Below are 12,986 nucleotides of genomic sequence, written 5' to 3'. Positions count from 1 at the left end.
AATCTTATAGCTGAGTGGGTACCCCCGGATAGCCCCGGTGCAGGTGCAGGGTTCTTGCAGCAGGAGGATGTCCAAATTTTCTTCTTCAGCCTTTTGCCTTATCTCTCCCGCTACAGAAATTGCTCACTGCGCATTGAGTTGGAATTTAATGCATGCGGTGTTATAACTTTTAGGCAGAGTCCTCAATAATGAATTCTTAATTGTTAGACGCTTCTTGCTTTAATATGTACCGGGCATTTGTTATCTTTGACTGAGTGTGTCTGTGTGGGGGAGTTTTTGCCACTTGCAGTTTGCACAGGCTAGGTCGCTTTCTTTAATTGGGCAGTTTCCGTAGTTGTGGCCCATCTCAGAACAGTGCCCACAGGTTGGCTCCTGCTGGACGCACATGTGGGTGGTGTGCCCGAATCGGCAACACCGGAAGCACTTTGGGACCGCGATGGATTCCCTGAAGCAGTTCGAATTCCAGTTTATATACACTGAGTGATCACACAATTATGACCACCTACCTAATACTTCACAGATCCTCCTTTCGCCTTCGGTACAGCAGCTATCCAACGTGGCATTATTTCAACAAGATTTAAGAAGTTTTCGGGAAGTATAGCCAACCAAGCTGTGTGTAATGCGGCCAGCAATGTAGGTATGTAGGTATTCGCCTGTACGAGTTGTCGGACCCGGTGCTCACCTCTAACATCAACCTTTCGGTGACTTTTGCAGTTTTTCCGTCGGGTCGTTGTTTGACCATTTTGACACCAGTTCTGGTACACTTTAAAGGGGAACCCTGGAGCCCGCCAAAAAATAATAAAATACTTTGACTTGACTTGACACTTAATCTACGACGGCTCTCAAGCACCTCACCAGTTCAGTCGTTTAGGAAAACCAACAACAAATTCAAAATGGGAAGCATTCAAAGAACTTATCTTGGAAGCTACTTGGCTTTACATACCAACTAAGAAATATTGTTCAAGATTTAGGGCTAAATGGATGTCAGATGAATTAATTAGACATGTGGTAGAGAAGTAAAATTCATGGGACACATATAAATTAATGGGTGACATGGAAGCCTATGATAGATATAAGCCGGTCTGTAACCAAATTACAAAGGAAATTAGGCAGGCAAAGGCAGATTATGAGAAATCCTTGGCAAAGGATGCAAAGAAAAACAAAAAAAAGTTCTTTACTTATGTAAACTCTAGAAGGAAAGGGATGAATCAGATTGGTCCACTGGATATTGATGGTTAAACAGTTGAGGATCCTGCTCAGGTGGCTAACAAACTAAACGAGTATTTTGCATCTACATTCACACATGAGGAGTTATTCGGGAAGGGGAATGCCAGAGGTGAAGTAAACTCTGGCAATAAGCTAGATGATTTTGTAATAACTGAGAGGAAAGTGGAGGAGAAATTGTTGAGGATAAACATAAAAAAGGCACCCGGGGGTGGATGGGATCTATCCAGTTATATTAATGGAGGCAGCAAAGGAAGTAAGCAAACCCTTAGCCATAATTATGAGAGCTTCTTTGGACTCAGGGGAGGTACCCATGGACTGGAGATGTGCAAATGTGACCCCAATTCACAAAGGAGGATCAAAGGCTGACACAAGTATTAGTATTAGTATTAGTAACGGCCGTATGGTGCAAGAAAGCCTATGGCTTATGCTGCACCAGCCAAAAAAAAAAAAAAAAAAAATCCGAACAAAACAATGATAAAAACAAAAATTAAATAAATAACTAAATAATAATAATTAATAAATAAATAAAAATAATAAAATGAAATAAAAAATAAATAAAAAGGAAATTAATCCTATCATCCTATGCGCTTCCCTTACCCGAAAGTACTATCCAGATGACCTTTGAATTTCCCCAAACTGTCGGCCTCTACCACCCATGAAGGCAACTTATTCCAGTAATTGATCGTCAGATCGTATACGTTTAATATCGTTTGTCCCCACATGAATAATAATATTTTCTTTACCCCCTTTAAAATCTGACAGTCTGTTGGTGACATCATCAATAGTTGCTCCCGGCAGACATACCCTGGTTAAGTAATTATAGACTTGCGAGTTTAACTTTGTTCCAGGAAAATTAATGGAGGCAATGGTTAAAGAATTACTGCAGGATAATCTAGACAAGAGTTCAGTTATATCTCGGACACAGCATGGTTTTGTTAAGGGGAAGTCTTGCCTGACCAACTTGATTGGATACTATGATGTAGTCACAAAAGAACTGAATGCAGGACATAACTTTGATATTATATACTTGGATCTTAGAAAGGCTTTTGATACTGTTGCACATGGAAGACTGCTGCACAAGTTGGAGCAGTGTGGCATTGGAGGCAAATCGCTGCTATGGATAAAGGGATGGGTGAGGGGGAGAAGACAGAGAGTGGTAATCAATGGACACTGCTCATCGTGGACTAATGTTATTAGTGGAGTGCCTCAGGGTTCAGTGTTGGTTCCATTGTTGTTTTCTGTATTTATAAATGATATTGATGATGGCATATCAAGCTTAATGTCCATGTTTGCAGACGATACAAAGTTTGGCAGGGTTGTTAAGGACACTACTGACGCTATGCTGCTGCAAAATGATCTTGAAAGGGTGCGCAGATGGGCTGAGTTGTTGTTGTTGTAATTTTGGTTTTTAGGAGCATTAGCAACTAAGGTCATATTGCTCCGTATGGCAAATGAAGAGAGAGGTGGCAAATGAAGTTTAACATTGACAAATGTAAACTACTAAATATGGGAAACAGCAAACCCAGAGCAACGTATCAACCCTGTGGTACTACACTGACAGTTGTAGAGAATGAAAATGACCTGTGGGTAATTGTGCAGGCAGATATGAAGTTCTCTGAGCAGTGTAGACGGGCTGCAACTGTAGCTCATGGTGACTTTTCAATGATATATAGGAATTTTTGTAGCAGGGATAAGGAGGTGATTATTCCCTTGTATAAAGCAATGGTCAGGCCACACCTTGAATACTGTATACAGGTCTGGAGGCCTCATTTCAAGAAGGATGTAGAACTGCTGGAACGAGTGCAGAGAAGGGCAACAAGATTAGTGAATGGAACAAAGGGTTGCTCTTACGAAGAAAGGCTTAAGTTTTGTAAATTACAGTGTCTGGCGACTAGGCACCGGCGAGGTGATCTGATAGAGGTGTATAAAGCCTTAAATGGTTTGAGCATGCTCAATGCTGAAGGGATTTTTCTTCTTGCTCATAATAATCACCTGAGAGGGCATAAATTCAAATTGAGGAAAGACAGATGTAGGATAGATGTGCGGAAATTTGTCTTTAGCCAGCGGGTAGTTGGTTGGTGGAACAGACTTCCATCCCTTGTTGTTGAAGTTGATAGTCTAAATAAATTTAAGACTCAGCTGGACAGGTATTTCGAACGAACTGAGGAAGGGTGAAATGGGAGTGTTTTTTTTTTTTTTTTTGGCTGCTGCACATAAGCTTGCTTTCTTGCATCATATGCCTATGCTAATGGAAGCACCAGCTCGTTGAGCACTCACAATCTGTCCTTTATCAAAGTCCGATAAATCCTTCCTTTTATCCATGATGCTCGGAATGTTACTACCTACTGAACCACTGACACCTTATCTATGCTACCTAGGTCGACTAACTCCGCACTCTCGTACCTCACGTCGTCAAGGGTCGCATTCAGTTTTCATAGGGGGTAGTCATAATTCAGTGATCACTCAGTGTATATTCTCTCGTTTTGTTATCACCCTCCATGCCTCGGGGTCTGTCCAAACCCCCAGTTTATTGAGCTGCCATTCCCGCTCTTGGTTTGTTGTTTAGGCACAAGTAGGCTTGCATGGTCTCTGTCTGGTAGGTATTGTTGGAGGTTTCGTGTGTATATCTCCTCACAGATGGATGTGGGGATCAGGTCCGGGTCTATGCCGAATATAACAGTTGAGGGGCCTTTTTCTCTAGGCAGCTCAGCAGAAATTCTGAGCGTCGGTATCTTGGCATTATTTATAATCAAGTTGGCATCTTTTGTTTCCGTCTCGATTATTACTCCAGTGTTACGCGTTTTCCTGATGGTTCTAATCTTGGCTGTTGTAAATTCTTGCGTTACGGAGTCAATGACTTTCTTCTTGATATCTTCGCTAGTTTTAAGAGTGTCAGTAGTGGTTGGTTTAAGAACCACAAGATGTTCTGTACGGACCAGCGTCTTCCTGGGTGCGGACTTGGTGTTGGTGGTGTTTGTGATAGCCATTGTTGTCGCAAGTTGATTCCTCAGCGCATCAGAATATGTCGGGGCGCGCTATAGCATTTGACTTGCCCCGCATTCCATATAGGCCTGTAGTGTAGAAGCTCTCTCTTTGTCAAGGTGTTCATCCTGTACGATTGTCTCCAACTTGTTGGAGATTGTGACGATCTGAGTCCTGCTGATACTCTATTTGAGTTTTCCTTGAAAATGTTCTCTAGTGCGGTTTTGAGAAAGAGCGTCTTTTCATGTAAAGTATGTTTAGGGTCAAGCGGCACCAGGGGTTTCCCCCCATCTCCGCGTAGTTTACATTGTGGATGAACCAGTTGACTGGAAAAGCCAGAGATTCAAAAGTGTATGGACTTTGTATATGTGTGATGCCTTGTACCGTTGTTCATCTGGTCATTTAGCCGCCAGACCCCTACTGAGGCCCGACGTTGTCCCACTTTCGCCCCGTGGAGGCAGACCAGGTACTCACTAGTATATAGTTCACTCTGGCAGATCCTGCCACCTAATTTCCTGAGATTTCAGTGGCTAGGACCTTAAAAAAAAAATATATATATATATATATATTGCGTACGCGTCGCCGGGAGCGCTAGAAGTCCAAAATGTTGGGAAAAATTAATTTAGATTGATGATTTTAGATTGTCTGGGGCATGTTCACGTTGCTGTCAGATAGAGTGGGGGGAAGGCTGAAGACTGGGGGGGGGGGGCAGATAAACAGAAATATGGAGCCGAAAGGAAGGCAACTCCAGTTTACAGTGGGGCATGCCCATGCCCCACTAGAGGGAATAAATAGGGTGGCAGGGGGGGAAGGGGACAGCAAACTGTCCCCTCCCCGCTCTGCCAGGAACAGGTAAGACAGTGAGCCAAACAAGGGAGCTGGCTCAGGTTGCCAATGTGGCCTGTGTGCATGAGTGGGAGCAAACCAGACCGTAGGGTCAGGTTTGCTCCCACTCATCCACACCATCCAGAAAAACTTGAGGCCCAGCAGAGGCGATCCAATGTTGGTTTGGCTGAATAGGTTGTGCAAAATGTCACAGTTGGGAGTCATTCATGGGACTGTTGTCCCGTCCAGTAGTCAATGTTCTGGGAAGTGGAGTTTTGTCACTTCTCATAAGAGTTCCAGTTTTGTCTTGTATGAAGGATCAAGCAGTGAAACCTGACATCTGGTTGGGGGTCTCTGAGAAGCTTTGTTTGACACATCTATTCGAAGTTTGCAGGCAGAGGAATGGTCAAGCGTCTAGCATACAGGTTTTGGGCAAACTTGGTGAATGCTATATATGAGGCTTCATCTTCCAGTAAGTAGTGTTCCCTGTTTTTGGGATTAAGGCGCACTTGGATGATTAATTCAACACGAAGGTCTTCATAAAATTCGCAGTCATACATCTGGTGTCCCCAGGTCTCCACAGAGCCACATGCACACATTGGGTTGTTTTCGAGTCCGAGAAGGTATAATTTGTGGCGGATCGTTCCATGTCCTGTTAGGAGATACGTGCTGTACAATCCAGGGCAAAGCCATACCGGATACTGTGGGTATATTTGTTGTAGATCGGGGAGGAACCTCCGCGTGATTTCCCCTTTTGTGGAGGTCGTCCAGCGCTGCTGCCATATTGATCGCAAATAGATCTGGAGTCTTTTCTTCTCCACTGTCCGATTTGCAGTTTGGTCTGTGGTGTGATCCTGGAAGGTAGTTGGATTTCCGCGTCTAAGCTGCTGTAACATGCCTAGACGAATCACTTCAAGATCAAGAGGGAGGGTTCCAGTGAGTACTTGCAGCGCATGAGTAGATACAGTGCGGCACGCTCTGGTGAAGGTTAATAAAATCGGTCGGTGAATGATGTTGAGTAGCCGACGATTTACCGCCGTAGAGGCCTTATGGTGCCAGACACCAGAAGCATATGCAATCGCAGGGATAATGGCTGCTTTGTAAAGTATTGCTAGGGTTCTTCTTTTCAGCCCCCAGTCGCGGCGGGTAATCCTGGCAAGCATGGCAGCGTAGTTTTTCATTTTCTTCTGGATGTATTTTAAGTGGGGTGTAAATGATAAATTTCGGTCCAGAATCACTCCTAGGTACTTGAGTTCTGTGGACAACTTGATCGTTCTGTTGTAGATTTTTATCTGCGGTGGTCTGGTAGGAGTTAAATATCCCTTTAGTAGGATAGATTGGGTTTAGGTGGCAGAGATATTAAGGTGATGAGTTTCAGTCCACTCTCTTATGGTACACTCTGGTATGGCAGGATCGAGGGGTGAGTCCTGCTCTTTGTCTTCTTTGGGGTCTTTTTATGATGTGGCTATTTCTGGCCGTTCTCTAGTCTCTGTCTGGGAACGTGTTTCCGGCCCCAACTTGGGGATCATCTGATTGCGGTTTATCCGCTTGGCGAGTTCGAATCCAGAACGGGGTCCTCCCGCTTCATTCTGGGCTTCCACAATAACAGGGTTGTCACTCTGGCCCTGGGGATCATTGTATTTTTCCTTCCATTTCACGAATTCCGGATTATCGGGTGTAAGGTAGGATAGGTCACTGAAAACGATGGCAAATGATGCCCACCTCAAGTCCGGGGCTTAATTTGAAGGCAGGCACACAGTTGGTTTGGGGCTACTCACTCTGTCAGATGTGGGGGAGAGAGAAACATCCAGGTATGAAAATGCTCCTAGAAAAACGGAGTTACTTCCTTTTCTGAGGCGCTAATCACGCTGGTGAAATCAGTTTTTCTCCTCCAGCTACAAATAATTAGAGAGATCTGTCTCTTCCATCTATGGAGGGGAAGAACACTGAGCACATGGTGCATTTAGTTCCGCAGCGTTAGAAATAAACAGAATGGTAGGGCACTCTTGCAGCCCAGAGAGCACTAATTGGGGGATCCTCCAAAGTCAAGAATCAGATTTGAATGTGGCAGCTGCGTTATCTCGGAGCACTGGCCATTACCTCGCTATGAGCGGCATGGTGTCCTGCCTCGCAACAAAGGAAATAGATAGAGAACGTAAAAATCTGATTATATTTCCCTAGAAAGTTAGAAAAGTCTCACCCTATGGGTCCACTGTAAGTTGATGTTGAACTAGAATAAATAATTTTTAACCGTATTACATTTAAAACATAAATCAAACAAATTATTGCAGAGCGATAAACGACACGCCCTTACTGAAAGGCAGCCATATTGGCGATCTACACACAACACAAAAAGTGTAAAGTGTGTTTAGGGTCAAACGGCACCAGTGGTTTCTCCCATCTTCGCGTAGTTTATATTGTGGATGTACCAGCTGGCTGGAAATGCCAGAGATTTAAAAGTGTATGGGCTCTGTATATGTGTAATGTCATGTACTGTTGTTCTTATGGTCCTTTAGCCAGACCCCTGTTGGGGCCCGACGTTGCCCCACTTTCGCCACGTGGAGGCAGACCAGGTACCCACTAGTATATATCACTCTGGCAGGTCCTGCCACCTAATTTCCTGAGATTTCAGTGGCTTAGGACCTTAAAAAAAAAAAAAAAATTATGGTCTCTGGAAGCGCTAGAAGTCCAAAATGTTCGGCGAAATTAATTTAGATTGTTGACTTTTTAGAATGTGTGGGGCGTGTTCACGTTGCTGTCAGATAGAGTGGGGTGAAGGCTGAAGACTGGGGGGGGGAGATAGACAGAAATATGGAGCCAAAAGGGAAGGCAACTCCAGTTTACAGTGGGGCATGCCCATGCCCCACCAGAGGGGGGAAAACGGGTGGCAGAAGGGGGAGGAGACAGCAAAATCGTTTCCTTTCCCCCTCCGCCGGGAGAGGAAAAAATAGAATAGTAGGCCACACAAAGGGAACTGGCCCAGATCGTCAATAGGGCGTGGATGCAAGAGGCTGCAGGTCAGGTGCCGTGGCAACAGGGTTGTGTCATCCGGGAACCCAGGAGGTCCAGCGAGGGCGTTTTCATTCAAAATTTAGGTTTGGTAGTGATTTATGTAAGTCCTGGTTAGGTATTCACTCATGGGACACAAGTCCCGTCCGTTGGTTGTTGTTTAATGGGTTTGTCCTCGTCGGTGGTGACTCCGTCCATAGATCGGCAAGTAGGAAATCCGGACAATCAGCCAGCATTTGGGTGTAGGTCCGATTACCATCCATGCGGGTAATATCATTCGTTGTTTCAGTTCTCTCATGGGATCAATGTTCCATCTATGGATCAATATTTAGAAGTGAGGTTTAGTCACAGCTGATTGGTGCAGCTGTCTCTTGGTGCATCTGGTTGTTGTGGTTGTAGTGAAATTCGAAGTGGTCTCCGATGTTCATTCTTGAACCATGTGTTCTTTTGGGTTTTGTTAGGGCTTATTGCGCTTCTGTTTGCTCAGTTTGTAGGCTTCCACTAAGTCCGTGGGGTTTCAGTATGTATGTATGTATGCTGTTTTATTCTGGTTGGTCTGGGTTTGGTGGCATATGTAGAGTCTGTTGTCTTGCAAATAAGCACTGTGCAAAGTTAGTGAGGGCACTGTAGGTTGCCTCGCCTTCTAGTAGGTAATGCTCTTGGTTTTTAGGGTTGAAGGAGAATGAAAAGTGTAAAGTGTATTGATGTACAACGGCACCAGCGTTTCCCCCCATCTCCGCGTTGCTTTCATTGTAGGTGTACCAGTTCACTGGGAAGGCCAGAGATTTAAGTGTGTGGATTTTGTATATGTGTAGTATATCGTTGTTCATCTGGCCGTTTAGTCGCTGGATCCCTACTGAGGCCCAACGTTGCCCACATTTGACCTCGTGGAGGCAGACCAGGTACACAGAATGAAATTTTACTCTGGCAGGCCCTGCCAGCTAGTTTCCTGAGATTTCAGTGACTAGGGCCTAAAAAAAAAAAAAAAAAAAATCTCCGTAGGGGTTGAGCGCTGGAATTAGAAAAGCCAATTGAGGTTTATGCGGTTTAATTTGGACGAAGTTAAGTTTTTGCAGTTTGTGTGGGGTTATACGCTGGCGTATTAGGCAGAGTAGGGGGGGGGGAAGACTGAAGGCTGGGAACGATAGGGAAGGCGACCCCAGCATTTTCAGTGAAGCAGGCCCGTGCCCCACCAGAAAAAGAATAAGGGATGGCAGGGGAGAAGAGGAGACACGACTGTCTCCTTCTCCCCGCCAGGGGAAAGGGAGTAAACGTACCAAGCAAGGGAGCCCGGTACAGATCGCCATCAGGCATTGACAGTTGAGAGTGCGTGAGAGTCCAAGCGGTCTGAACCAGATCTTCTTTCTCAATGTAGGTGTTTTTTGGTGATCTTTTTCAATGTAGGAGTCAAATCCCAGTCGCAAGGTCATACATGAGGCAGTCTCATCCTATGGTTGGTCATGTAACCTGTTCAGGTCGCCTACTGTGCATGTTATGAGGATGCTGCCTGGGTCCTGTTGATATCATTTTCTTAGTTCCTGCGTTGATCATTTGGTTCAGTCATCCAGCTAATGGTCCAGTGCGAATAATTTGTATCCAGTTCATGTCAAGTCCTGTGTCCGTTTGTCTCTGGTTCAGACGTAGGTCTTCCTGATTGTCAATTCCCTCGTGAACAAGGCTAAATGATGGTTATGTTCGTGGTTGTAGGTTATTTGGTACAGTTTTCTTGTGTATTCCAGTTTTCTCCAGTCCTAGTTTTGAAATTCTTCATCAGCTTCCGGGTGCTGTGCTATAAGTATTCGCCTTCTAGCAAAGAGTTTCTGTGGAAAGATGGTAAGGGCTTTGTATTCATGTTCCGAGTCGAGAAGATGCAGTTCCATGTTCTGCGGGAAGTAGGTGATAGCAGTGGTGAGCATGCATCGCAGGTCCTCATAGTGGTCGCAGTCATACATGAGATATTGCCTTGTCTTCTCGCGACCACAGAGGCAACGGGGATCCGTGATTCGGGGAGCCTCCGTAGCCAGGTGGGCAGGAGCAGCAGTGCGTAGCATACGCTTCTTGATTACACCGGGGTTCGAGCCCGTGACCTCCAAATACGGAGGATGCGGAGAGGTCAGGGAATGACCACCGCATATCCCCGGAGCAATATGGCGTTAGTTGCTAATGCTCCTAAAAACCAAACAGCAACAACAACAACGGTGATTCGGAAGCTAGATAGTTTTGCATTAAATGACCCGTGCCCTGTGAGCAGAAAGGTGACGGGGAGCCCCGGTTGGAACCAACTCGGGGGTTTTGGAAAGACTCTGTTTACGCTCGGGAGGAACTTCTTGGTGATTTCCCCTTTAGTGGATTCTGTCCATCGATCTTGCCATTCCTGTCCGAGGTGGTCGAGCAGTCTGGTTTTTTCAAGCTTCCTGTTGTTGACGAGATCCAACATGAAGTTCAGGATAGTACACGATATTTCTTTTGCCATATTATATGTCAGGGCGCATCTAATACTTTCCAAGTCCAGCGGAAGGACTCCGGCCAGAACCTGGAGTGAGTGAGTGAGTGAGTGCGTGCTGACTGGTGAGACAGCTCGTGTGATTGTCAGAATTATTGACCGCTGGATACTGTCCAAAGTTCTTCGATTAACCACTGTGGTTACCTTTTTGTACCAAACTGGTAAAGCATATGTGATGACCGGGATGAAGGTAGATTTGTAGTAGAGGGACAGGGTCCGCTTGTTTAGCCCCCAGTCCCTCCTGGTCACTCTTGCGACCAAAGCAGAAAATTTCCGTATCTTTTGTTTAATGTACTTTAGATGGGGCTGGAAAGACAGATTTTTGTCAATGATGATTCCGAGATATTTGATTTCTGTAGCAAGTTTTATTGTGGTGCCTTGGATTTTCACTTGCGGTGGTCTGGCAAGGTCGAGTCTGCCCTTCAAGAGTACCGAGTAGGTCTTACTTGGCGAAATCCGCAGGCAATGGATTGTAGCCCAGTTTTGCAAAATTCCTATCACGTGGTTGGCTTTTTCTTCGATCTGCGCTCTTGAGTCAGCAGCAACGGTTAATATCAAATCATCGGCGAAGGCCTGGGCGCCGAATTCGCCAATATAAAGGGCCAGGAATTCATCTAAAATCATATTCCATAACAGGGGTCTCAGGACAGAGCCCTGCGGGCATCCCCCTGCGAATTTGTCTGGTTAACTTCCTACACGGTGCATGCATTTCTGTGTTAGGTAACTGAAGGAGAATACAAATAAGGTATAAGGTATGTTTGTGTCAGACGGCACCTGGGATTTCTCCCATCTCCGCGTGTGTTTCGCTGTATCAAGGACAGAACACTGTCAAGCCAGAGACTTGAAAGTGTGTGGGCCATGTCTGTGCTGTGTGATGTGTTGTGCCCATTGTTTGTCCGGTTATTGGCCGCCAGGCCCCTAGTGGGGCCCGACATTGTCCATACCTCGCCATGTGGAGAAAAAAAAAAAAAAAAAAAAAAAAAAAAATATATATATATATATATATATACTCATTTGACGTTAATTCTTAATAAGATTGCTGTTAGCAAATCGCTGGTTGGGGTTTAACGCTAGAGGGATGTGTTAAAAGGCCTAATAGGTCGGGGCAGAATTTTGTTGTTATTAAATTTAGACGTGTGGGCTATACATTAGATGAAAGATAATAGTGGAAGGGAGGGGAGGCTGAAGACTGGGAGGTAGGAGTAGAAGTGAGGGATTGATAGAGGAGATGACCCCTGCTAGGCAGTGTGGCATGCCCATGCCACACCAGAGGGAAGTTTGGATGGCAGGTGGGGGAGACGAAGAAAAGGTATCTCCCCCCTGCCATGGATAAGGTGTACAAGTGAGTGGGGGAGAGGCTGAAGACTGGGGGGTGAAAGGCAGAAGCATGGGGACGATACATGTCTGACGTGTGACTATGTCACATTGGTGACCGGCAGTTCACGTCTGCACCGACTATAATATTAGCGTTGGGAAGGGTGTCAGCAGCCAGTTGGAGGTATCTTGTGGCGAAGGTTGTCTTCGCCCAGGCGACAGTAGAGGGCAATAACATAAAATGCCCCCAGAGTTGTGGTGAGGTGGGCACATGCAACCCAAGCTGTGTGATTTTGGTCACAGTAACATCCGGATTTCTGACAGTGACTGCGGCCCAAGGGGTGTCGTCCTCGAATTGTACTATCTTGTAGGTCAGGGGGTATCCCCTGACTATCTTCATGTGTGAGTATGGCTCTTGTATTATAATGACGTCTACGTTCTCTTCTTCAGCCTTGATACGGATCTGATCCGCTATTGCTCTGGCCCTCTGTGCGTTGGTCTGCAGAAATTTTATCTCTGTAGTATTGTATTCTCTAAGGCGCTCCCCCATAATCCAGCCTGAATTGGAACAAGCTCTTAACTTTCAGGTAGATGGGGCACTTGTTATCCCTGATTGAGTGGTTGCAGTCCAGCTTCAGACTCTTGCAGTTGGTGCAGATTGGGTCAATACTCTTGTTTGGGCAGTCCCTGTAAGTGTGGCCTTTTGTCGAGCAGTGGCCGCATGTGGGGTCAGTCTGGGTGCAGGTGTGCGTTGTATGCCCGTATTTATAGCACCTGGAGCATTTGGGTACAGCCACATGTTCATGGAAACGGTGGCTGCCCCAATTTACATACACTCTGTTCTGCATGTTTAATACTTTCCATGCTGCAGGCACAATTATCCAGTTATACACAATTATACACAAGTTCAATTATCCAGTTTCGTTGAGTGCCATCCTTGGACTTGGTTGAATATTTTCAACAGCAGTTCGTCCCTTCTGTGTTCCGGGAGAGAGCGGACATCAGGTTTCTTTGATAGATTTCCTCTGTTAGTTGGTCCGGGGTCAGGTTTTTATCCAGGTCATATTGAGGGCTCTTTTCTTTTAGGGGTAATCGCTGTGAGCCCCAGCTCAGTGATTTTGGTATT

This window comes from Mastigoproctus giganteus, chromosome 7 (assembly GCF_048544385.1).
Source record: "Mastigoproctus giganteus isolate SK-2022 chromosome 7, ASM4854438v1, whole genome shotgun sequence".
Taxonomy (NCBI): domain Eukaryota; kingdom Metazoa; phylum Arthropoda; class Arachnida; order Uropygi; family Thelyphonidae; genus Mastigoproctus; species Mastigoproctus giganteus.
This window is presented reverse-complemented; position numbering follows the sequence as displayed.